At 40.8% G+C, this 24,568-nt stretch overlaps 1 pseudogene; it reads left to right on the top strand.

Annotated features, from left to right (window-relative positions):
* Positions 1–452: 452 nt before the first annotated feature.
* The window catches only part of LOC127238290 (60 kDa heat shock protein, mitochondrial-like), a 28,395-nt pseudogene continuing 4,279 nt past the window's right edge, over positions 453–24,568 (top strand).

Genomic DNA, 24,568 nt, shown 5'->3' with positions numbered 1-24,568 from the left:
CATGATGGACACTGAGGATGCTCCCCATTGACTGGCCATAGAGAAGCAATAAATATGAATGAACAAGTATGTCTACAATAGGATGTAGAGTTCTTCAGTTATATGCCTAAGTGGTATAGCTGGATGATACAGTTTACTGATTTCTACAATGGCTACACCAGTTTGCATTCCCGCCAATGATGTGTAAGTGTTCGCCTTCTCCTGCCTCCATGCCAGGGTTTTTATTTTGTTTTTACTTATCTTTATACCCATAGATTGCTGCATCTCTCAATACTCATCAGAAAAGTTTCTTTTATTAAAAAAAAAATGGCTATTAATATGGAGCCCCACAAATGGAGAGCATAGAGACTGGGGAGTGCTCAGCCCTAAATGGGATATCTATGTCAGCCCATTTCTTCACAGGGCCCAGGAATCATTGCAGAGTATGGGCAGAGAGACTGTAAGGGGCGAAGATGACTGTAGAAAAACAGCATGAGGAAGCTGTTGCACACATGAACTTGCAGGAGCTGTGGCCTCATGCACAAGATTTGTGCAAAATTAAGCTAGACGGTCTGCATGCACAAGGATGAATGTCCCAAAGTGCCCCTCCTGCAGAGCTATTAGCAATTGATGGCAGCTGAGGACTCTATGGTGTACTGACCTCTTCCTGAATTCTTTTTCTCTACTGTCCATTCACAAAGAGGTGATGAAAACTGCTCCACCAATCAGTTTTACAACCTTGACATACTACTGCCTAAGCACAGGGAGTCACACAACTATGAACTGAACACTCTGAAACTGTGACCCAAAATAAACATATTCTCCTTGTTTGTTAAGTATTTTTGGTCACAGTGATGAAAAGCTAGCTCAACAACTGGAGTATTTAATTTTATAAAGCAAAAAAAAAAAAAAAAAAACTATTAAAGAGAGAGCTGGATGCAGTGAAAGGATTGCACTAATAGACATCCAAACAAAAACAAAATCAGCATATGTAAATAAAAATAAAATGAATCCTTTTTTAAATCAGCAAAGAAACATCAGAGTTAAGCTACATTATCAAATGAACTAGCAGACATTTTTGGAACATTCTACCTAACAATCATAAAATATATAATTTTCATCAGATTTTCATCAGTGCATGGAAAACTGCTTAAAATAGGGCACGTAAAACCAGAAAATAATTTCTAATCAATCCAATCAATTAAAGACATACTCAAAAAATTTAAAAAAGGGTAATACTCTAGGCTGTTCATGGTGACACACACATTTAATCCCAGTATTTGGGAGGAAGACACAGGTAGATCTCTGTGATTTCAAGGCCAGACTAGCTTACACAGAGAATTTCATGCCAGCCAGGGCTGCATAGTGAAATCCTGTCTCAAAGGAAAATCTTATTCTATGTCTTTTCTGATAACAACAAATTAATCTGGAAATCCATATTTTTAAAATAAATTAGAAATGGCTGTTCCGGGAGCCTCCTGAGAACTGGGGACTGCTTGCAGGGGAGCCCGTACTGGCAGACCTACATGTCTGGAGTCTGCATGTGTCCTGGTCCCACCTCCAACCATGGTAGGAGATAAGCTTGGGCCTGTCCCTGGCCTGCCTTCCAGGGCCCTGCTCGGAGCCTCCTGAGGCTGGGGACTGCACATACACTGTGGGGAGCCACTCTCAGCAGACCAGCCCATCCAGAGCCTGCCAGCATCCTGGTCCCTCCTTCACCCACAGGTGGAGCCCTCCTTCTGGTGCTCTGCTCAGAGCCTCTAGAGGAATGGGGACTGGTTGCAAGAGAGCCCATTCTAGCAGACCAGCACATCCAGAGTCTGCCAGCGTCCTGGTCCCACCTCTACCCTCTCTCTGGAGGAATCCCATCACCACCCACAGGAAGACGAGAACCACTGGAGTATTGGACCTGCTTGCACCCACCAGAAGAGAACTTTGGTCCTATTAGGAGAGGTAGAGACCCCACTGGAAGAAGGAATTTGTAGACAATAGCATAAGAACACAGCCAACAATATAAAAATCAATATGATACCACCAGAGTCTGGGGTCTCCACACCAGCAAGACCTGAACATCCCAACATAGATGAAGCAGAAGAGACCAACCCTTAAAACAACTTTATTACAATGATAAAGACCCTCAAAGAGGTAATGAGAACGTCCCTAAAGGAAATGGAAGAAAAAAAAAAACAAAAACAAAAAATTCAAGAAATGGAGGAAAAGACAAAACAAAAATTGCAAGAAACAATTCAAACAGTGCAAGGTTTGGAAAGCTGAAATAGAGGAAAAAAAAAAACACTCTGAGGGAATGCTGGAAATAGAAAATCTAGACAAGCTATCAGGAACTATAGATGCAAGTATAACAAACTGAATACAAGAAATGGGAGAATCTCAGACACTGAAGATAACACTAGGAGAAATAGGTTCATTGACCAAAGAAATCTTAAGTCCAACACATTCCTAGCACAAAATGTTCAGTAAATATGGGACACCATGAAAATGCCAAACCCAAGAATAATAGCTATAGAAGAAGCTGAAGAAAATCAGCTCAAATGTGCAAAAAATATATTCAACAAAGTCATAGAAGAAAACTTTCCCAACCTAAAGAAAGACAAGCCAGTGAAAGTACAAAACGCCTACAGAACACCAAATAGAGTGAACCACAAAAAAGTCCCCTTGCACATAACAATAAAAACACCAAACATACAGAATAAAAAAGAATCATCAGAGAAGCAAAGAAAAAAAAGTCCAAGTAACATATAAAGGCAAACCTATCAGAATTACACCTTACTTCTCCATACAAACTCTGAAGCCCAGAAGGTCCTGGATAGATATTACAACCACATTAGGAGATCACAGATGCCATCCCAGACTACTATCCACAGCAAAGCTTTCAATCACTATGGATGGAGAAACCAAAATATTCCATGGCAAAACAAGATTTAAACAATATATATCCACTAATCCAGCCCTACAAAAAATTCTGGAAGCAAAACTCCAACCCAAAGAAGTTAACTACACCCATAAAAACATAGGCAGTAGATAATCCCAGTTTGCCAACAGCCAAAAGAAAACTGGATGGAAATCCACACACAATACCACCAACAAAAATAAATTCAAAATGAACAAGAATTAATAATCAATGGTCATTAATATTCCTAAATATTAATGGTCTTAACTCACCTATAAAAAGGCACATGCTAACAGAATGGATACCAAAACAGAATCCATCCTTCTGCTGCATACAAGAAACACACCTCAATTCAAAGACAGATGTTGCCTCAGAGTTAAGGGTTCAGAAAAGATTTTCCAATCAAATGGAGCCAAGAAGCAAGCAAGTGTATCTATCCATCCTAATATCTAACAAATTAGACTTTAAAATCAATCAAAAGCGATGAAGATCATTTCTTACTCATCACAGGAGAAATCCATTAAGATGAAGTCTCAATTCTGAACATCTATGCCCCAAATACAAAGGCACCCACATTCATAGAAGAAACATTACTAAAACTCAAATCTAACGTAAAAACTCACACACTTATAGTGGGAGATTTCAACACTCCACTCTCAGCACAAGACAGGTCCATCTGACAGAAACTTAACAAGGAAACAATGGACTTACAGAAGTTATGACCCAATTGGGTTTATCAGGAATTTGTAGGACATTCCATCCAAACACAAAAGATTATACCTTCTTCTCAGCACCACATGAAACATTCTCTAAAATCAACCACATACTCAGCAATATAGCAAACCTAAATAGGTACAAAAACTTTGAATACTCCCTCTTTCTTATCAAACCACCATGCTTTAAAATTAGAATTCAACATCATAAATTTCACAAACCCTACAAACTCATGGAAATTGAACAATGGGCAATTTCACCACTCCTGGGTCAAGAAAGAAAGGAAGGAAGGAAGGAAGGAAGGAAGGAAGGAAGGAAGGAAGTAAGGAAGTAAGGAAGTAAGGAAGGAAGGAAGGAAGGAAGGAAAGAAGGAAGAAATCTTGCCAAAAGCAATATACAGATTCAATGAATTCTTCATCAAAATCCTAGCACAATTCTTCACAGGCCTTGAAAGAACAATATTCAAATTTATATGAAAAAACAAATGACACAGGATAGCCAAAAACAACCCTGTACAATAAAGGAACTTCCAGAGGCATCACCATCCCCGATTTCATGTTCTATTATAGAGCCATAGTCCTGCAAACAGCTTGGTATTGGTTCAAAAATAGACAAGAAGACCAATAGAATCAAACTGAAAACCCTGATATTAACCCACACATATAAAATACCTGACTTTTGACAAAGAAGCTAAAATTATACAATGGAAAAAAGAAAGCATCTTCAACAAATGGTGTTGGCATAACGGGATTCTGGCATGTAGATGATTGCAGATAGATCCATATCTATCTCCATGTACAAAACTTAAGTCCAAATGGAAAAGGACCTCTACATATATCCAGCCACACTGAACCTCCTAGAAGAGAAAATGGGAAGTACCTTTGAACAAATCGGTACAGGTGACCACTTCCTAAACATTACACCAGTAGCACAAACACTGAAATCAACAATTAATAAATCGGACCTCCTGAAACTGAGAAGATTCTGTAAGGCAAAGGACACAGTCAACATGACAAAATGACAGCACACAGAATGGGAAAAGATATTCACCAACCCCACATCTGACAGAGGGCTGATTTCCAAAATATACAAAGAACTCAAGAAGCTAGTTACCAAAACACCAAATAATCCAATTAAAAGGTGGGGTACAGAAATTAATAGAGAATTCTCAATAGAGAAATCTAAAATGGCTGAAAGACACTTAAGAAAGTACTCAACATCCTTAACCATCGGGGAAAATGCAAATCAAAACAATTCTGAGATACCATTTTACTTCTGTCAGAATGACTACAATCAAAACCACTAAAGACTGTTTATGCTGGAGAGGATGTGGAAAAAGAATAACACTCCTCCACTGCTGGTAGAATTGCAAACTTGTATGGCCACTTTGGAAATCAGTATGGTAGTTCCTGAGGAAAATGGGAGTCAGTCAATACCCAGTAATTCCACTCTTAGGCATATACCCAAAAGATGCAAATTCATACAATAAGGACATCTGTTCAACTATGTCCATAGCAGCATTATTTGTAATAGCCAGAACCTGGAAGCAAACTAAATGCCGCTCAACTGAAGAATGGATGGGAAAATTGTAGTACATTTACACAATGGAGTACTTGATCTTGAATCTTGAAATTCTCAGGCAAATAAATGGAACTAGAAGAAACCATCCTGAGTGAGGTAACCCAGTCACAAAAAGACAAACACAGTATGTACTCACTCACATATTGATTTTAGACATAGTATAAAGGATTACCAGCCTACAATGCATACCACTAGAAAAGCTAGGGAAAAAAAGAGGACCCTAAGAGAGACATACATGGTCCTCCGGAGAAGGGGAAAGGGATAAGATTTCCCAAGCATATTGGGAGATTTGGTGGAGGGAAGAGGAAGTTAGGAGAAAAAGAAGGGAAGTAGAGGAGGGGAGAGTTGGGCATGAGGGAGCAGGAACATTGCGTCCGGGAAAGAATAGAGAAGAGCAAGAAAAGAGATACCATAATAGAGGAAGCCACTATAAGTTTCAAGAAAAATCCAGAGCTCTACAAGGTTGACCCCAACCAACAACCTAAGCAATACTGGAGAGGCTACCTTAAATGTCCTTCTCTGATAATGAGATAGATGACTACCTTATTGCCACCCAAGAGCCCTCATCTAGTAGCTGATGGAAGCAGAAGCAGACACCCAGAGCTAAACACTGAACTAAACTCCTGGAATCCAATTATAGAGAGGGAGGAGTGATGAGAAAAGGGGTCAAGACCAGGCTGAAGAAACCCACAGAGACAGCTGACCTGAACAAGGGGGAGCTCATGGACCCCAGTCTGATAGCTGGGAAACCAGCATAAGACCAATCCAGATACCCTGAATGTGGGTGTTAGGGAGACTGACAGTCTATGAGGTCTCTAGTAGTGGATCAGTATTTATCCCTTGTATAATAATGGACTTTCTGAGCCAATTTCACATAGAGGGATACTCTCTCAGCCTAGGTCCTGCTCCAAATGATATGACAGACTTTGAAGATTCCCCCATGGAATGGCTCACCCTCCCTGGGGAGCCGAAAGGAGATGGGATGGAGATTGGTGGGGGGGTATGGGATTGACATGTAAAACAAGTTTGTTTCAAATTTAAATAAAAAATCTTATCAAAAAATAGGAATTATCCAAATATGTGGAGACTCAGAAACATGCTTTGGTATACTGAAGAAGTCAGAAAAGCAAAGAGCATTTCTTGTAGTGAAGGTAAATGGAAATTCAGCATACCAAAACTTCTGGGGTCTTGCAAAAGTGGCAGTAGGAGAGAAGTTAACAATGAGTCTTTACACTAACAAAATAGCAACACTTCACATAACCTAATGATGAGTGTTGAGGTCACAGAAAAAGACCAGGCAAACACAAAATAAAGATCAGAACAAAACTAAATGAAATAATTTTAAAAAGTAATTCCTCCAATCAATAAAACAAAGAATTGCTTCCATGAAAACATAAGTAAAATTAATAAAAATGGCAATAGAAAATGTTAACTTCAATCAAAATCACTGAAATTTAAGAGAGAATTCGGGACAATAAAAAACTTTAGGCTAACCAAGTGGAAAATCTGAAATATGGGGACACTTATGACCTTCCAAAATAGGAATGCATAGATATTAAAAATCTAAACAGATGACATTCAATTCTGTGGTTGAATTGGTAATTTAAAACTTCGCCCCAAAAGAAACTTCCAGGACCAGACGATGTCTCTGCTGAATCTCATGAAATTCTCAAAGAGCTAACACTTATGCTTCCCCAACTAGTCCACACAATTAAAACTGAAACCTCTTACAAACTCTTCCTGCCAAAACCTGAAACAATGAAAGAGGGAAGCTAGAGACAAATAACCCTAAAAATACATAGAAATGTATGTACAAGAAAATCTCTTTAAAATACTAGTAAATTCAATTGAACAGCACATCAAAATGGTTACACAACGTGGTCAAGTTGTTTCATTACAAGAATGCAAAGATAGTTCAACATACAAAGTCAATAAACTCAATACATTGCATAAATAGATTAAAATGAAGGATGAAATATAATCATCTAAATAAATGTAAAAATATTAAAATTAATTATCAATTCTTATAAAAATCTGTGAACCAAATATTGTATACATATGATAAGCCCTAACTATTACAAATAGAGGAGGACATGAAAGTGTCTCCTCTAAGACCAGGAACAAGACAAAGGTGTCAGTTCAATACTTATATTCAGTTTCTATTGTAAATGTTATTTGGAGCAATTAGGCAACAAAAATAAAAGGTATGTGAATAGCGAAAAAGGAAGCCAACCTATCCCTCTTTGCAGATGATTTGATGCTATGCATAGTAAACCCAAAAGATTATTTGCATAAATAAATAAGTTCAGTAAAGTAGCAGGATACAAAATAAGCATAAAATATTCAGTAGCTTTTCTATACACTCTTAATAAAATTTGCCAAAAGATGTCATGAAACAAATTACAGTCATAATATCCTTAGGAAAGCAAAACACATATTAATAAGCTTATCTAAGGAAATTAAAGGTTTCTGTAATGACTAAAGCACTAAACAAAGAAATTGAAGAGGCAATAAAAGATAGAAAGGCTTCCAAATTTTATGCATTGGAACATCATTAAAATGTCCAAGCTACTCAAAGAAATTCACAGATTCAATACCACACCCATCAAAATGTCAATACACTGCTTCAAAAAATACGGCGGGGGTGGGGAATCAATCCTAAAATTCAAATGGAAGCACAAAGACCCACTTCTGCAAGATATCTTCAGCAAAAATGATAATTATACCTGATTTCAAGAAATGCCCCAGAGTCATTGTAACAAAATAGCATGGAACAAAAATAAAAACAGACCATACAATATAAACCAATTTACAGAGAAGCCAAAAATAAATCCACATAGTTACAATGTGTGTGTGTGTGTGTGTGTGTGTGTGTGTGTGTGTGTGTGTGTGTTAGAAAGAACAGCCTTTCATAAATAGGTCTGGAAAAACTGGATATCCATATGCAGATAACTGAATTTTAACCCTTGATGGTTAATCTTGACTGTCAACACGATTTTGAGTCATAGGAGTGATAAGCCTCTCATCATATCTGGAGGAATCAACTAGATTGGGCTGAGGTGAGAAGACCCCTGTACATGTAAACACCAGGATTGTGTCCTACTTGAAAAGGAGAAAGCTAATAAAGAGTATATGTTTATTGCTGTCTGCTTCCTGAATGTTCCTGCAATATGACCAGCAACTCTATGCTTCTGCTGCCCTACCTTCCTAGCCGTGAAGGACTATAAATTCAAACTGTGATCCAAAATAGACACTTCCTCCCTAAGATCTTTTTCTCAGATATTGTGATGCAGCAATGAGAAAATAATTAATATGACCCTTAACTCTCACCTGAAACAAAAACCAACTCAAAACAGTTCAAAGATTTTTAATAGATAGATGATAGATAGGTAGGTAGGTAGGTAGATAGATAGATAGATAGATAGATAGATAGATAGATAGAATAGATCAATGATGGATATAGATGATAGACAGACAGATAGATAGTAAAGTCAGCATACAGAATAGATAACAGTATACATTACTTAGTACTGCAGCACTATTCAAATAGCTAAGCTATGAAATCAGGCACATGTTAACAGATTTCTAAAGAAAACATAGCATATATACATAGTGGGAAACTATCCAATAGAGAAAAAGAAATCCTGTAATTAGGAAAAAAAAAAAAGTGAATCTGGGGATGCTGTGTTGAGCTACCTGGGCCAGACATAGAAAGGGAAGAATCAGATAACCTGTCCTGTGTGTGAAATCCAAGAAATAAATCAGAAGAGGGGTCACTAACAACCAAGGCATGGTGGGTGAGTGTAGAAGAAGACTGGTTAGACAAAATCAATCCATGGTGTGTGGATGTATAGAGATGTCACAGCTAACAACATTAGTTTGTACAATTCATGTACATTTAACGATAATATTTAGAAAACTCTTTTTGACAAAAACCTTGGACAGCCTCCACTATGTCTTCTGCTCATCCGGGTTCAATCTCTCTGTCACTGCAGAAGCCAGTTTGAGCAAGAATACTGCTAAGATAAGAATAAACCCTCACCCTCAATACATAGCCCCTATCAACATCTTGTCACCCAGGCTGCTGTCAGCAGTAATGCTTTCAAGTCAGTGAGCCAAAAATCCCCATCCTTAGCACTCTTCAGCCACCAGTCCCCCAGACCCGCACTAGAGGTCCATTTAGACATGGTTAGAGTTAGACTTCAGCCAAATTTCCCCCACTATTGACAAGACTCCTCTGGCTTTTTCCACTAGTGGCTAGTGGCTAGTCCACCATCAACGGTGAGCATTATAAACAAGTTTTTCTTTAACAACCTGAAGCAAAGGAAACGTGACAGTGACATTAAAGTCATAAGCTCCATCACATCACACTGCCTTGGGGAGGGGGTGAGTCCCTCTCACTCGTTAAGCCAGGCTGGCCTTGAACTCATGATCACATGAGCCACCACACTAGGCTCTGTGGTACTGCCAGAAGTCATGGATATGTTTGCATTATGCAAGTCACTCATAAATGTATACATATGGGCAGACACATTCATCAGTGATCTACTCCAGTGATACAGGCTGAAACACCATCCAAAGGGTGACTGTAGCAGTCCTTGTTGATAAATCATGTGGCATCTGGGCGTTTCTGGCCCCCGATGAAGCTGAGGCCAGTGAGAAGGATGCACTTGTCTTTCTCAGTTGTAGTTGGGTTTTGTTTTTTGTGTTTTGTTTTATTCTCAATTCACGCAGAAAGAATGTTTTCCATTACCACATCTTGACAAAGTGATCTGGAGAGTAACAATACACACACTCTCATACACACACACATACACACACACAGAGGCGGGGGGCTTTCTTTTAGTGTCTTGTAAACTTTATAAAATGCAAGAGTGGTTTGGAATGGGGCCTCCAAATAGTGTGTCTGCTTGCTTCTTGCTTCTTGGGAAAGCATCAGTACAATTCCTCAAGGAACTATCCATGACTACATTTCCAGAAGTAAGTCCTTTTTTTTTTTTCTAATAAATAAATGTACAGCTCTGAAAGAGTGCCTGAGAAGTAGAAGAAAAGTGGTGATGTTGAATAACTATTATTGGCCATTGCTGAGAAAAAGAAAAAAAAATGTATGAAATCCAAATGAAAATTAAAATGTACTGTGTGTCACTCAGGAGCCACGGTCTTAATGGACTTTGGACCATGGTTTTCAGTGGTCCTGTGTCTTCATCAGCATGAGATCTGGTCATTTGGGGTCTGCTACTCAAAGAGCCACTCCTTAAGGAGGAAAAACGCTCAACACCTTTGGAAGGGATGAGGGCAGCTGTGATTGAGCTGTCAGATGGGAGGGTCGACACCTCCAAACTGTGGTACCAGTGCCCCCCACAGGTCAGCATCTGCTGCTCCTGAAGCAAGCTTGGATCCTCAGAGGTCAAATATCAGGGGCAGCACTGGAAGATGCTGGCATGCTTTGCCAGCATCTTTGTTTAACAAGCCCTGGCTGACCTGCCCTGCTGATCTTTAGGCTTCGCTGTATAGCACTTGCTTTCCTGCTCACTGGAGCAGTGGGAATAGAATACATATATTAAGAGACAGGAAAAGAATGCCACATGAAACAATTTTTGACACAGTAACTGCTATATATATATATATATATATATATATATATATATATATATATATATTAGGGCTGGAGCCTAAAGGCCTCATGCATACTAGGTAAGTGCTCTACCACTGAACCCCCTCCTCAGTCCTAGAAATCTGCCAGGTGATTTTACCCCTAGGTTGTTTTTTTAATGCTGGGATCCAAGCCATGGCTTTGAATTTGGTAAGCAAGTACTCTACCGCAGCTCAATCAGGGCTGAGGACAAACTTTTGGACAGTTTCCATATCTGGAGGGTGACACAGAATATGAACTTCAGAGGATGAGGAGATGACAAACAGTCATAGATCTGGACAAAGGGTGGGGAAAATAGAAACCCGAAGCACCAGAGGCAAGTACGAATTCATCCTAGGACCTTGCTAATGTGACCACAGCAGCAGGGGTCTGGAGAGACTGGACTGACATGAGTCAGGACAGGGCATGGCCACCGGAAGGTTCAGGTCCTCAGAGGCCATGGAAAAAAATACAGTTTATCCTCCACAGAAAAGGCAGCTTAGCAAGCTGTAATTCAGCACAGCAGGTCTCATGGGCAAACATCCCTCTGGTTCTGGGCGCGGAAAAGATGACGCCTGTATTACCATATTTATTTAAATCACTGATACTTACGACATGTCAACATGAGCTCCCAGAGTGGCATTAATTTTAGCAAAAACCTACAAATCACTTTGCCTCTGTCTTTAAATAAATATTGCTTTAATACTTATCAAAAGCAGGGCAGTGCTGAATATTAGTTTGTGTTAATTTTAATTTGATGCTTGAGCGCCTCCTTGTGGCTGGATTGGAACAAGGTCCTCAGTAAAGTCGATTTCCAGACAGCAACAAGGAAACTAGAAAACAAAACAAAATTTCACCTTCTAAGTACAATGTGCAAAGCCCAATATGTGAAATTTAACTAGAGTTAAAAGGAAGCTTATTATCAGCTTCTGTGAACTGATGCTAATGTCAGTCCGTATTTAGTGCACAGTAGGCTCTGCAGGGTACATTGTGTGATGTGGTTGGTTCTTGCTGTTGTCCACACAGTCTTCATGCTGACATCTGCTACAAATTAGAGCAAGATATAAAATATGTGCCTCTCTCATCAAAACCAATTTCACCAAATAATAGAATGTGTTTAACAAATCTGCACCAAACAGTAGGAACAAATAAATCTGCACAGCCCATCTTATTAGTAAGAAACAATATCTATTGACTCAGAAAGATGCAAACAATAACCATCCTCTTTATTAATCACCATTTATAGCTGGTGACAGACAGATTGACTTGGAAAGAAAAATGCAAACAGTTAGAGACCAGGGACTTTTCCCCTGTTGTATTCCCCTCTTAATAAGAATTACTGCTTTGAAAATTGCTCTCTGAAGGCACATCTACTCCAAACATCTCATTTTCAACCCACACTGAGGTGTAGGAAGCTCCCACGCAGTGGTGATATGAGCTAAGAGTGGGAGAGACTGTTCAGTCCTCGAGAGCTGGGATAGGTTAGCTGAGCATAAAGTTAGGTGTTTGTCACTTAATTTTCTGCCTGTTTTCTTGGTTCTATCTCTTATTCCTGAAATATTCCCAGTGTTCGGAAATTCCAAATAGGGGCTCTTACAACGGTTTAAAACAAACCTACTGGGCTTCCCCTGGGGCCAATCAACCAGTGGGTCACCACATTAATGGTGTCATCCTCTGGGTCAGTAGAAATATCATGAGGAACAATGCTTGAAATCTAACAAGGCCCTCAAAGCAGCGTTGCAGGCAGGGACTGGCCAAAGAACTGGAAAATCAAATGTTAGGAATTTTAGGAATTTATATTGCACATGGCAAGTCGTGGCGTGACAATTTAGTGGACTACCCTGGGTAATGTCCATTGGGAACTGTACTTGGCCATTGGAATAGTGGTAAGTGAAAGTGCTACAGTATGTTTCCAGAAATGACTCATGAGGGTGGTAGTGGCCTAAAGAAGAAGTCCATGTTCCTGCTGCTGCCTGCACACAAGCAGCCACAAACACGGGGATGCAATTCTATGAAGTGCAGAGCAGTGCAGCCCCAGCCCCCCCCCCTCTGCCTTTGCTCTTAGTGACTACCCGGGTGGGGATGGGGGTTCAGATGTTGGCCACGTGGTCGATGGTAAGGTGATACAATCTTTAAGCCTATAACTTTTGAAGATCTGGAAGATGCTGTGCACAATGCTGGAGAAGAAAAGTCTTCAGCAGTCTTACCCAGCTGTGAACACTGAAAGCTACAGCAACAGGAATGAAAGATAGGCCCACAAGTACGATAGTGGCATGCATGTTACGGGAATAAACAACCCCTTTCTGATTGGATGTAAGGCCTGCTTCACAGAAGGAAACACATGACTGATGCTGTTAATCTGGCCAGAACTTAACGGCTGGGGAGCTAGTAGGCCCTGGGGAGGGGGGTAAGCCTGTTGCTATTATTTTGATAAACAGACGTAGTATTAAACTTTACTCTAAGTTTGCATTTCTCTACATGCATGCTAATGCCACTCTTGGGCTTCATCAGAGAAGTTTTCTTGTGTAGTGGGTAGCAGTTAATGCAGAACCACATAAGGAATAATGTGTTTTTGCTGAGGTCATCCCTGTGCATTCCTGGGGAGGGGTGGGCCCTCTGAATGTGGGTGACAGTTCTGTGGTTTGGTGTGTTGTGGGACCCCTGGCAGTGGGACCAGGATTTATCCGTGGTGCGTGAACTGGCTTTTTGGAGCCCGTTCCCTATGGTAGGATGCCTTGCCCAGACCTGATGCAGTGGGACTTGGTCCTGCCTCAATTGGATATGCCAGGCTCAGTTGACTCCCCATGGGAGGCCTTACCCTTCTTGAGAGTGGATGGGGTGGAGGGAGGTGTGCAGGGGTTGGAAGGAGGGAAAGGAAGGGGAGCTGTTGTTGGTATGTAAAATTATTAAAAAGTTAAAATAAACAAGTTTAAAAATTAATATGTCTGTGAATGTTCAGCTACAAAATGGGGCATCTATATAATACCCCTCCATGCATGGCTCAGAAACTACCATGGACAGGGGAGTGGAAAGATTTTAAAAGTCAGACATCAGGGAAAACATCTAAACAGTGTTTGCTGGATGTGGCAGGACTATATTCATGAACTCAACAGCTGTGGTTGCCTGCATAAGGCCTGCATATGACTAAGCCAGTCAGCCTCACCATGGGGGAGATAGGAGCACACAAGCCTCCACCCCATGCTAAGGAGATATTGGCAGGTGATGGCTTTTGGAGAAGGAAGAGTCGGTTTTCTTTAAGGGTGTGGTGCCTACTAAATCGACTATATTCCAGTGGATGGCCCACACCTGTGAGTATATGGGTAACACAGAGTGAATGTCAGGGGCTATAAAAAATAGAGGACATAAAATAGGAGAAGATGAAGCTTGGATCTGGAAGGAGTTAAGGAGAGGGGAGGGAGTGAGTGTGGTAAAAATACATAGTATACAGATATGGAATCCTCAAAGAATGAATATAGTGTCTAGGGACCTGGAGATGGCTCAGAAAGAGAACTTCTACAGGTGTGACCACCAGAATTTGGATCTCCAGCACCAATGTGCAAAACTAGATATGGCTATACTCACAGCACTGAAGAACAAAGGCAGGGAGGTCCCAGGAGCTCCTGGACCTGTCAGTCTCACTGAGAGAACAAGCTTCCGGCTCAGTGAGAGACACCGTAAGTAAGGCAATGGAGGGGATCACTCAACATCTAGTTCTGGTCTTCATCAAGAGAAGTCGAAGAAGGAGCTCAAGGCAGATGTCTGGAAGCAGGAAATGCAGCATAATCATAGAAGTACAACCCAGGACAATCTTCCCAGCGTTAGCACACTTAGTGTGAGCTGGACCCTCCTCCCTCATCAATCATTAATTAAGAAAATGGCCCAAGCCTGCCTTATGCACCAGTCGATAGAAACAATTCCCCCAATGTGGTTCCCTTTTCCAAGATTACTGTAGTTTGTGTCAAGTAGACAAAAAGCCAAAAGAGCCCAAAGTATATTGAAAGTTTAGTGAAGTCCCTAAGCCTTGTTATCGCATTTAATTTTCACCACAGCTGTCAGCAGTGGGAATCACTGTCCTCATACAGGTGAGTGAAACTGACACTTAGTTCTTGACCGAACTGTCCAAAAACAGGACTAAAGGGGAGGATACAAGATGAAAAGGGTAAAACTAGGCAGGGAAGAACACCTAGGACAGACTATCTGTATCTCAAGGGGACTCTAAATTTACCCAGAATATCATCTCCCTACCTCCATCTCTACAATGTGATTGGGGACTAGTCACAAGTGCAGCTTCACCAAGCTCATGAATATGAAAAGTTTCAAACATCACTTGAAGCCCTGTGATGAGGAAAGTGAGTTATTCACAATCCCCATGTTCTGTTCGCCTCTGATACTTGTAGGCCTCCTGGTCATTCAGGTGACCAGGTGATCATAGGAAGGATGGCTAGGGTTTTCAGGGAAATTGTGTCACTGGCAATCTTTGAAAAATGGTAATTCCCTCTCTTTTCTAGAACGAGGCCATCTAAATTGCTTCCAAGGGGGTTCCCATAGACAAGAAAAGTTAAAAGGCCATTAACTCACTCACTTCAATACTAAGTATAAAAAGGGATGATAAATAATAGTTTTCTCCCAAGAATAATAACTTTTATATAATAGGAGAAGGTCATAGCCACTTTCCAGTGGCACCATAAAAATGAGACCATGGCCTCACCTGACAACACCAGCCACACCCACTCATTTGCATACTGCCATGCTCCTATTTCATCATCCCCCTCCAGGATGCCTCCCTTTAAGAAGCCACCTGCAGCAAAAGCTCGTGAAAGTTGATATATTAACACTGCAGCAGTCTGAGGCCACTCCTTGCCTTTAACCCAACTCACAGATTATCACGATGTGTCCTACCTGCATGCCCATTTCCTGCCCTTGAAGTGTTCTGCCTGTTCTCTATGCAGTAGTCACAATCCGAAGGCACAGGCATCTTCTTGATAATAATACATATCTACTTAAAAACACAGCTGGGGAAGTCAGGAGAAACGTTGGCAGTTATGGGTTAGAATGAGACATGTCCCCTACAGGCCCCTGCATTTGAATACTTGGTCCGCAGTTGGTGTCACTTTTTGGTGAGGTGTTTGGCCTTTCTGGAAGAAAGAACTACACCACTAGGGCAAGCTTTGAGAGTTCCTAGGCTCACCCCACTGCAAGTTTGAGATCCCTCTGCTTTCTGTCTATGGTTAGACATGCGATCTCTCAGCTACCTGTTTCTGCCAGCATGTCTATTTTCTGCCACACCTTCCCACCATGGAACTCGTCCCTGTGGAACCATAAACCCAAATAAACTCTCGCTTTCTTATTTGTGTTGGTCATGCTGTTCATCACAGCAACAGAAAGTGACTGAGACAGAGGGGACAAAGCACAGACAAGAGATTGTTCAGATGAGTGATGAAGAGATGATTTAGAGCTTCAGCATCCACTCTGCTTTTCAGAAAGATCCAGGTTTAGCTCCCAGCCCCAGGACCAGGTTGCTCACAACCACCTAACTCTAACTCAGGTTACCTGATGCCCTCTTCTGGCCTCTGCAGGCACCTGCACTCATGCACATAGCCATACATGAATACATAGAATTGAAGACAAAAATAAAATTTTCTAATTTAAAAAAAAAGAATGTTCAAACAAAAATTAAAGTATCACTTTGTGTAATACTTCCTGGCTCTGGAAGCTATAGACTACAAACGAGACAAGATGTTTTGCTTTGTAAAACTAAAGAAACAAGCGGTGCTTCTCAGGCTAGCTCTTTAATCCAGCCTCAAGTCTTCAAACAGAAGCCTGGGCATGGCATTCTTTGAAAGGACAGCTATTTGGGCTCCTGGAAATGCAAACTTCACATGCAGAAATGAAAAAAGGGATTGATGTTCGGACTGGCTTTTCAGCCACACCTCCTTGAATCTCCAAAAATAAAATAAACCAGAAAAAAATATATTGCCAAACTGGTTGAGGCCAAAGGAAGAAAAGTTAGTTCCACCCTACTAAGAAAAAATATTTGCCCCATAAGTTATAGAGAACAAAAGTCACCTAAGACAAGATCTCCTAGTTCAGCTATTTCATCTAATTAAATGGTTATGGGAGCCTCACAAGGTCACGTCTCCTGCCAAGGAACCTTATTCCCACGGTCTTCCCTACACAGAGTTCAGAGGAAGACGGTACTTGAGAAAGACATTACATTTTTGAAACTAGAGACAAACATGGATTTCTCTCCAAAGGGGGTGAGCTAAATCCTGAGGGCTTTTTCCTTGATTACTTCCTACGGTGGTGGAAGCTTCTTCAAGAACTACATATAAGAATTTTTAAACTTCCCTGTTTAAAATCTACATAAAGCAGCCCCTGCCCTAGTTTCCTCATTGTGACTGCACCTAAAAGTTTGCGTTTGATGTGCGTCAGTCCACACTGTTGCTTTACAACTCCCTAGCTCAGAACCTCTTGCGCTTGCTTGTTTCGATGTGAGATGTTGACTGGAATGGTGTTGGGACTCTTCAGTTTTCTTTGGTTACCCATGAGTGGGTGTTAGATGAGATGTGGGTGAAGTTTCAAACAAAGTCTAATCCTGGCTTATCCCACCTGCCCACAGAACCCAGGGATGGTGGTTTCTCTGAGGAAATCCTGGAAATGACTGTCCACAGCCTAATCATTCTCATGCCTCTTTCTCCCATCATCCCTTTCCTTAGTCTTAAAAAAATAATGACTTAATTCCTGAAGCTTTCAAATATAATGTTGATTTATAGTAAACATGGCGGGAGAAATATTTTTACATCAGACACCCGCATGACTTACTCTCCTGACAAGATACAGTACATTGCTTGGATCTGAAAAGAAGGCTCCACAATTATGATCAGTTACCATGTCTTAGTCACTATCCTAGTGCTGTGAAGAGATATCATGACCAAAGCAATTTACAAGAGAATTCATCTAATTGGGGGTTGTTTACAGTTTCAGAGGGTTAGTCCGTTGTTATCATGGTGGGGAGGGAGCATGGCAGCAGGCAGACAGGCATGGTACTGAAGGAGTAGCTGAGAGCTCACAAATCTGTAAGATACAGGCAGAAAGAGCAAGAAACTGGACCTGGCATGGGCTTTTGAAAACCTCAAAACCCAACCCCAGAGACACACCTCCTCCAACAAGGCTCCTAATCCTTCACAAACAGTTCCACTAACTGGAGACCAAGTATTTAAATATATGAACCTGTGGGCCCAATCTTATCCAAACCACCACACTTTCAGAGGACTCAGGTTCAGTTCCCAACAGCCTTACCAGGCAGTTCACAACTCTAACTCCAGTTCCAGGGGATCCAGAGCCCTCCTCTAGCCTTCAAGGACATCAGACATGTATATAGTATACATACTTACATACCATCAGGTAAATACTCATACAGAAAACAACAAATTAATTAATAATTCTTTCTTAAAGTTAAGGATTTTTAAAGACGTGGAATATCCTCATCAGTCTACAAAGCTCTCATGAGCTCCTTCCCTAATCAATACCCCATCAAGGTAATAGGTAATTGCCTTAGCCACCATCGATTGCTTCTGCTGCTCATCGACTTCCTGTAAGCAGAATCACTTGTACCTGGCTTTTCTCTGGTTTTTGCATTTACTGTCATGGCTCTGAGACTCTCTCATGCTGTTGTCATGTATGAATATTTAGCAGATTGTTGTGAATAATCTGTGATTATTATGAATATTCACCACCACATTGGGAACACTCGGCTGCTTGTTTTGAGGCATTTTTACATCAGCTAGTGGTTCTGCTTCTAAGAAAGCTCTAAGCTTTTCTCTCCACTAAGTTTTTCTCCAGATCTTAATTCTGTCAATAAACTTTCTCTAGAGTTCCAGACGTTTCGAGTTTTCCTAAGTTCCATGAGATGGATAGACGAAGATGCTCCAATTTTTGAATCTCTGTCTCAGGGGAGCGCTTTGGCTCCTTAGCATCTGCCACATATAAAACATAATAATGGTAATAATTGTAAGACATTTCCTTGCAAATATTAATTCCTTTCAAAGATACATTTCATTTACTTTTCCATTATATAACAGGAGTTTTTCAGGTCCCAAAAATAAGTCAAGAATGGGAGAATCAAGGTTCATGTGATGGGTATTCTTGATTGTCTACTTGACTATATCTGGAATGCACTATAATCCAGAAATGAAGGGTACACCTATGATATGGATCTTGAGGCAAGAAGACAACATGCCTTTGATCCAGACCTTGAAGCTGGAAGACACAGGATTTTGATCCAGACCTTGAGGCCAGAAGACACACCTTTAATCTGGACCACACCTTCAACGAGAAGCCTATATAAGGACATGAAAGGGTTCCTTTGTTCATTGCCTGCTTGTCTCACCTTACCAGCCCATCCATTCCTTCTTTGGCATTAGAGCATACTTCTTCCAGATTCCAGCATAAATGGAAGACCAGCTGAGATACCCAGCCTCATGGAACTGAGCAACTACTAGATTCTTGAACTTTCCATTCACAAATAGCCATTTCTGGACTGCAGCCTGTAAATAATTACAATAAATAGTGTGTGTGTGTGTGTGTGTGTGTGTGTGTGAGAGAGAGAGAGAGAGAGAGAGAGAGAGAGAGATTCAGTCCAAAAATTCTGTAACTCTAGAGAACTCTGAATAATATGGTTAAGCTTCAAGGAAAATACCAGTTGGTGATAAAAAGCTACAGACAAAATTTAAATATGTAACAAAAGGCCAGGAACAAAGAGTCACTCTCTAGGGAGAACTCAGAACAATAAATATGTCAGCTGCAGGAGGGTTAGGGGAAGCCATGAAGAGGAAGCAAAGTCCAAGTTTAAGATAACAAAGTCAATGCTCTTAAGTCAATGAAATGCTTGATCTTCTTTTTTGTTTGTTTTTTGTTTTGTTTTTCAAGGCAGCGTTTATCTGTGTAGCTTTGGAGACTGTCCTAGAACTAGATCTGCCTGTCTCTGCCTCCCAAGTGTGCCACCATCACCTGGCTGAGTTTGACCTTCTTGTAGAGAAGGCAGGCTCATGAAGCAACACAGAAGTCGAGGAAGATGAGAATAGGGAGGGAAGCAGGAACCATGACAGGAATTCGGATACACTGCTAGAAAACAATAAGAGGACTTTAAACAGGAGAGGAACTCTGGAAATTGAATGGACAATGACTTGGAAGGGGATGGAACAGAAGCAGGATGCCAATAAAGAGTTGTTTCTCAACAATGCATGGTGGCCTGGTGTCTTTAACTGAGATAGTAGAAAAAGAGGCAAAGAACTAGACAGAATCAGAGATGCTTCAAAAGGAGCCAGCAGACTGTGCTGTGGGCAAGACATACCATATGGTAAGGAAGTTTCTGTCTTCTTGCTATGCTTATTCCAAACCCCCTCTATGCACTAGGATACTAAAGGAAGGGAACAAAGACAATTAAAAGAAAAAGTCAACTCCCAGCAGTAAGTTCTGTTAGTCCATGACAAGCAGAGTAGTCACACATTCACATTCTCATTTCATTCTTGTGACAACGTTATAAGGATGGAAAGCAGATGTAATGAGTTTACTTTCACAAAGAAAACAGATCCAAAGGATTCAAAGATAATCACGGGGCTATTCCAAAGACAAACATTTAGTAAGTTATCAGTTGAAGGTTACACGTACCCTTCTTGTCTGCCGTATTGTATCTAGAGGTTATTTGGTGTAACACTTGTAATAAGCTTTAACACTCTCTTTTTCTTGGACATTATAATAACTCTTGATATATGTCATTCATTTCAAAACAACAATGTAAACGCCACTATCACCAGTCTTATTTTAGAGAGTTTAAGTAAACTTTCAAAGCTTTCACAAATGTTAAATGCTGGAGCTAGATTTCAGGTAGGATAAATCCACTCAAAGGTCCTTTGCCAATCACAGAAGTAAGCTGTTACAGACTGAAAGCTTAAATCTTCTGAAAAGCCCATTTTGCCACCTCTGGTATAATAGCATAGACACAGAATAATATCAAACTCTGTAACTCTGTGCAGCTAAATGAATAAAAGAGATTCCAGATACCTTGTTCCTTGTTGTTGATATTAATTGAGAATATATATTTTTAGCTCTCTTATCTAACCTCTGGAGAATGGTCAAGACACAAGGCCTGATGATCAACACTCTCTCTCTCTCTCTCTCTCTCTCTCTCTCACACACACACACACACACACACACACACACACCTTACATTTGATCCCTAATAGCATCCTCCTAGAGTCTCCGGTATGATCAGGAAGCTCCAAATTATCAGAGCTCTCAGCAAGTCTGACTTTGTCATTTGCTCAGAAAATATAAAGCAACATTGCAGAGCCAACAATGTTTGATTATAAACATTTCTTAAAGACACAAGCTAAACAGTGGAATACCAACCCCAGATTAAAAAACAAAACAAAACAAAAACAAAAACAAAAACAAAGAAAACCAAACAACTGTATTCTGAGACCTCCAAGGGGTCTTCTGTCTTCTAGCTTCACATTGTCAAACACTCTCTAAAAATCATATTCAAATTGCCTCTTGTTTAGGTTTTGCAAATCTGGCATCTACTCTCCCAATACATTCTGTTAAATTGCTGTCCACATAAAAAGAAGAATGTAATCCAATGGCCTCTAATGATAGACAGAGATGCTTTGTTCCACAGAATTTACTCTGTTCCCAGGGAGGCTTACTATAAAACTAAGATGATCCTGGCCTCTGACCATCAGCACAATGATGACACTGTGCTTTCCCTTTGTATATGCTCCTTCTATGAGCAAGTTTACAAACTGCCTCTCCATAGTGAAAGGCAATCAGACTTTTAATCTGTGATCATATAATTAAACACATAGCCACCTATGCAACAAGATTTTCACATAATGTTAAGATGGGCAAATTCATGAGACCCATCCCAACTACTGCTGCTCTGAATTACTTGGGTAGGATGGGTCACTCTGCCATTGTGCTCCCGGAGAATTATGTTCATTTTTCAATAGTTATCACATGCACTCTTTTACAGACCTGAAGCTCATCATGACAGAGGTTGACTTAGTCCATCTTCTGTGTTCTGGCATCATGCATGAAATACTGTGCTTCCAGTCTGTCAGCTTCTAGTTGCTATGATGAAATACCTGAGATAAACAATTGTAAAGACAACCAGGAAGCAAATAGGTAACAAGGTGCCACCATGCCCTTTGTTGACATGTCCCCAATGACAATCACTTTTTCCACTAGGCTCCATCTCCAGAAGATTGCAACACCTGTAAATATTGCCATAGGCTAGCAGTCAAACATGAGGCCTTGGGAAAACATTTCAGATCCAAACTATAATAAATACACTACCTACTGGAAGTGGTGACATACTTCTTAATCACACTTTTTAATCCTAGTACTCAGGAATCTGAGGCAGGCAGATCTCCAACAGTTCCAGGCCAGCCTGGTGTGCATACTGAGCTCCATGCCAGCCAAGGCTATGTAGTGAGACCCTAACTCAATAAACAATAAACAGACAAGTCACCAATGAATGTATTTATGAAGTGATGTGATATTCAATCAATCAGTTATTAGAGATAAAAGTTTTTCTTTCTGAGCACAAAGAGAAGGGATGATAGATGGACATGTGTCAATTCCCCTCTCAGAAAGAAGTTCCAAAAGATGTAGAATAGTTTCTGTTTGGAAGCTGGGGACTGTGGTAATCTAGGTCCAATCAGGGAACAATCCCACAGTGATTAAAATCAAGTTTAACATAAAAAATGATTTATCTATGATAGGAAAGTAACCATAAGGGTAGATAGAAAACTCCAAGAGATTTCTTTGACCAAGGGAAAGCTATGAAGAAAGGGGAAAGATGGGTGAGGAAGTCTGCTGGGTTGCCTGAACCAGGGTGTTTCAGGGTTGCTAGGCAGCCATCAGCTCCTGAGGGTACTAGGAAGCCATAGCTGGTTAGTGGGACCTGCAGAGAGTCATGGCACCAGTGTAAGTTAAAGCCCAGCTCACACAGTGTCCCTAAAGAGACCTACAAGAAGCAAGCTTCTGAGGCAAAGGCCAGCAGAGGTCAGTGGAGCATGCAAAAGGAGTCAGAGTGTCACTTTGGATGGAAGGTCAAAAGCATGCAGTGTGTGGGCCAGACAGGCTCCCTGGCTCAGGCTGGGACAACAAAGTTGTTGAGAGTTTGTCCACTCAGATGCATAGCGAAGGCAGCGCACCATCAAATGTCCCCACATATGCACATCACTGAGTTAAAGAAAACAAACAGCAATGAGAACCAAACAGAGAAGCGAACCTCTTCTCTCGGCAGTGCCCCCTTCCTTCCACTTAATGTGTCACAGAAAAAAAAAAAAAAAAAGGCGAAAAAATAATGAAAGTCCCAGTCCTCTATGCATTTCCTTCCCTTGTCTATAAAATGTGGATAGTCATAGTATCCACCTTGAATGTGTTGTTAGTATGAAGTCAACTGGGGCACTTAGTGACAGCAAATGTTGGCTGGCTGCTTACAGTGATGGTGTGGTAGTTTGGATATAATTGGCCCCCATAATTAGCACTATTAGGAAGTGTGGATTTGTTGGAGTGGGTATGGCTTTGACGAGGGGGAAGTGTGCCACTGTGGGTAGGCTTTAAGGTCTCCTGTGCTCAGGATGCAGCCCGGTGTGTCAGTCGACTTCTTATAGCCTGCAAGATGTAGGACTCTCATCTACCTCTCCAGTACCATGTCTGCCTGCACACCATGCTCCCTACCATGATGATAAAGGACTAACCTCTGAAACTGTAAGTGAGCCACTTAAATGTTTTCATTAGAAAAGTTGCTGTGATCATGGTGTCTCTTCACAGCAATAGAAACCCTAACCAAGACAGATGGGTCTTTATCACTTGGAAATGCAGAGCTTCATTCAGGAGACCTGAGCTCTGCTCCAGCATGGCTCTTAACTGATGCTCACATGAAAAGCCAGAATCCCCATCCCTAACTCTGAGACATGGTTTCTGTGGCTGTAATGTGGCTCTTTCCCCTTGTTAATTCCCCTGATTTCATTTCACATGCCCAACAGCTGTGACTTTGGTTCCATAACCAAATGAACAATGAGCCTAACACTCAAAACAAAAGTTAGAAGACATGAAGTTGGCAGCAATACTAGAAGACTGAAAAACATCAAAGATGTAGTTTTGAGAATATTGCTGTGCTGGCTAGTTTCATGTTAACTTGACATAGGCTAGAGTCATCTGAGAAGAGGGAACCCCAATTTAGAGGAGAATGTCTCCATAAGATCAGGCTATAGGGAAGCCTATAGAACATTTTCTTAATTAGTGGTTGATATGGGAGGGTCCAGCTCATTGTGGGTAGTGCCATCCCTGGGCTGGTGGTCCTAGGTTCTATAAGAAAGCAGGTTGAGCAATTCATGGGGAATAAGCCAGTAAGCAGCACACACACACACACACACACACACACACACACACACACACACACACCATGGCTTCTGCATCACCTCCTGCCTCCAAGTTCCTGCCTTGTTTGAGTTCTTTTCCTGATTTCCTTTAATGATAAACAGTGACATGGAAGTGTTAGCCTAATAAACCCTTTCCTATGGGTCACGGTGTTTCATCACAGTAATAGCAACTCTGACTGAGACATTTACACATTGAGAATATTTTCCTCAGACATTTCTGCTGAGATTTTTTTTCTTATAATTATCAAACCTTTGTTAACCAATTAGTATTTTTAAAAATGGCAACTAACCACCAGGAAAATG

This window comes from Phodopus roborovskii, unplaced genomic scaffold (assembly GCF_943737965.1).
Source record: "Phodopus roborovskii unplaced genomic scaffold, PHOROB, whole genome shotgun sequence".
Taxonomy (NCBI): Eukaryota; Metazoa; Chordata; class Mammalia; order Rodentia; family Cricetidae; genus Phodopus; species Phodopus roborovskii.
Note: the sequence above shows the minus strand (reverse complement) of the source record. Positions and strands in the feature narration are given on the sequence as shown.